The following is a 3,464-nucleotide window of genomic DNA, read 5'->3' on the forward strand; positions in this document are numbered from 1 at the left end:
GGGAACGGGAACCGGAAAACATGCCATGGGCCAGCTAGCTGGGAATACCCTGTGTAGTCTGTAGAACAGGAGTGACTCCAAGATGGAAGGTAAATGCCAATTCACAAAAGTTGTCCCCTGGTCTCCATTGGCATAAAAGCTCATGACTGATAGGAATGTGCATAAATTGAAGAGGTGCACAGGGAGAAAAAATGTGCTAATTTCTCAACTTAAATGTTTTCATGTCTTAACAAAAATAAACAAATTCTAATGATTTTAACTGCCGTTACCCTGTCCATCTCTCCACACTGCCAGGATGGTGCGCCCTTAACTCTGAACAGGCAACTAAACTCAGGGTCAGTCCTCACTCAGAAGTCTCCGCACTCCAGAGAGAAACCACGAAGAAACCAGTGCAGATGTAGAACTCCATTATGTCCAGGAAGTCAGATTCTCGGAGGCAAAGGCAGACAGGTAGGGATGGGAAGTGCCAGCTATGAGACCTCGTGAAGACAATGTCACCAACTGGGAGCACAGGCCAAGCAGACAAGGCACACCAGTGGACACTGGGCCTTTACAAGTGAATTCACTAGAGAAGCAGAGGGCAGCATTGTCTACAACTAGAGGAGAATGCATCCTTCCAGAATCCCATTCCATTGGAGAGCAGCAGCAGCAGCAGCAGCGCAATGTCCCCTTGAAGACTGCCTGGCTATGTTCTTTGCTCTGTAAAGATGCTACACTATTTTGTACATAAATTCCAGGTCCTTGGATACTAATTTTCCAGCTCTGACCTAGGATGTAGTGTTCTGTGTTGTTTTTTTGGGTTTTCTTAGTGTCTCTATCGCTGTGGAGAGATACCATGACCATAGCAACTCTTGTAAAGGAAAGCATTTAACTGGGGCTGGCTTTCAGTTCAGCAGTTTAGTCCATTACTGTCCTGGCAGGAAGCATGGCAGCGTGCAGGCAGACGTGGTGCTGGAGAAGGAGCTGAGAGTCCTACACACAGATCAGCAGGGAGCAGGGCACAAACTGAGCCCTTAGGCCTGACTTGAGTTTCTAAGACCTCAAAGCCCACCCCCTAGTGATGCACTTCCTCCAACAAAGCCACACCTACTAAACAAGGCCACACCCCTATGGGCCTTTGGAGGTCCTTTTTTAAAATATTTATTTTATGTGTATGAGTGCTCTATCTTCATGTACACCTGCATGCCAGAAGAGGGCAGCAGATCAAATAATAGATGGTTGTGAGCACCCATATGGTTGCTGGGAATTGAACTTAGGATCTCTGGAAGAGCAGCCAGTGCTCTTCACCGGTGAGGCAGCTCACGAGGCTGTTTGTATTCAAACAGTGCATTTGTGCATGTAAACTTGGAGGGCAGCAGTGCACCTCTGATGCCCTCCTCCCTCGCTCTCCACCTTTGTTTTTTGAGACAGAGCCTCTCAGGGGAATTGAAGCTCATGGATCCAGGCAGGCTGGCTGTCAGTGAACCTCAGGAGTCCACCTATCTCCTCCCTCGATCCTCTTCATCGTGAGGTGAGGGTGTGGAGAGGTATTACAGGTGTGTTCCCAGCTTTTTATGTGGATTCTGGGGCTCTAAACGCAGGTCTTTGGGCTTGCCAGCCAGGAACCTTACCACCTGAGCCTCCTTCCCAGCCCTTGTTTTATTGAGACAGGGTCTCACTATGTAGCCCAGGCTGTCCTGAAATTCACTGTGTACCCAGGCCCCCTCTGCCTCAGCCTTCCAGATTCTGGGATTACAGGTTATAGGGTCCACACAAAGCTAATGATACTTTTAAAAACTACATCAAAATCAAACTTTATATTTAATAAGAGGGAAACTATGTCTTCTAAATACAACAGAGGACTTTACCTTCCTGTAAAATGTGGTCTAAAAAGTGAGCTAGGTCACTTTTTAGCCTGAATTCAAATTGTTTACATCTGCCTGTTAATGTTGGTCTGGAGGAGTGCGCACAAGCTGAAGTGCGGACTGTAGTTCTAAGTGAAGCCAAACGTGAGCTCACTTAAAGCAGGGCTTCAGCAAAACTGTTGCTGTTCTGCTGGCTGTGGCGGTTCCAGTGACTGACCCCTGATGCAAAAGCAACAGCCTGCACAGGTTCGTGGCTCAAAGATCACCACCACTTGAAGGATATGACACACTTCTAGGAAACCAGCAAGATGAAGGTACTGCCTAGCCAGCCTCAAAAACGAAAGTCTGTCCCTGGATCATCTCACTCACTCACTGCTAGTGACAGACTGGATCTTTGGGAAACATATACAGTAAATCATAATGTAATAGAGCTGGTAAAACATTCTTAAAGTCTTAATATATGTAACCTTTGATCCAATGATTTTATTTCTAGAATACCATCTTAGGAACAAATTAGGGTATTTACTAAGACTTACTAAATATAATATCAAAATAAGATTAAAATAAATCCCCAAATGAGAAATTGATTAAATTTGATCTGTTGCTCCAATGGAATGCACCACAACACTAAAAACAATTTGACTATTTCAACTTGAAATCTTTTTTATACTACATTGTTGACTGAAAATTTCAAGTTTAGCTAACAATGGTGGCACAGGCCTTTAGTCCTAGCAAGTAAGAGGCAGAGGCAGGTAGACCTCTGTGAGTTCAAGGCCAGCCTGGTCTACAAAGTGGGCCCAGGACAGCCAGGGATACACAGAGAAATCCTTCTTGAAAAACCAAAATAGTAATAATAATAATAATAATAATAATAATAAATTTCCTCCATAAGACCCAGCTGTAGGCAAGCCTGTAGGGCATTTTCTTAATTAGTGATTGATGGGGAGGGCCCAGCCCATTGTGGGTGTGGCCACCCCTGAGCTGGTGGTCCTGGGTTCTATAAGAAAGTAGCATGAGCAAGACATGCTTAGCAAGCCAGTAAGCAGCACCCCTCCATGGCCTCCAGGTTCCTGCCATGTTTGCATTCCTATCCTGACTGCCTTCAATGATGAACAGTGATGTGGAAATGTAAACTAAATCAGCAGTTTCCCCCCCAAGTTGCTTTTTGCCATGGTGTTTCATCACAGTAATAGTAACTCTAATACACACACACACACACACACACACACACACACACACACATACACACACACACACAGAGACATCTTGTAGCCCGGGCTGGCCTCAAATTGTGATCCTCCTACCTCAAACTACTGAGACCTGGAATTACAAACATCTTCCACCACAACTGGAATAAAGCACTTGAACTTCTGGCTGGGAATGCAGTCGATCAGCAAAGTGCTTGCTGAGCATGCATGAAGCTTTATGTAAACCGCACAGGTGATACTCAGAATTCCAGCACTCAGGAGGCAGAGGCAGGAGGATCAGAAGAAGTCCAAGGTCAACACATGTCAAGTTCTAGCCCAACCTGGGATGTGTGAGAGCTTGCCTAAAATAAAATAAAATAAAATAAAATAAAATAAAATAAAATAAAATAAAATAAAATAAAATAAAATAAAA

Source organism: Psammomys obesus, unplaced genomic scaffold (genome assembly GCF_907164565.1).
Source record: "Psammomys obesus unplaced genomic scaffold, mPsaObe1.curated_primary_1811, whole genome shotgun sequence".
Lineage (NCBI taxonomy): Eukaryota > Metazoa > Chordata > Mammalia > Rodentia > Muridae > Psammomys > Psammomys obesus.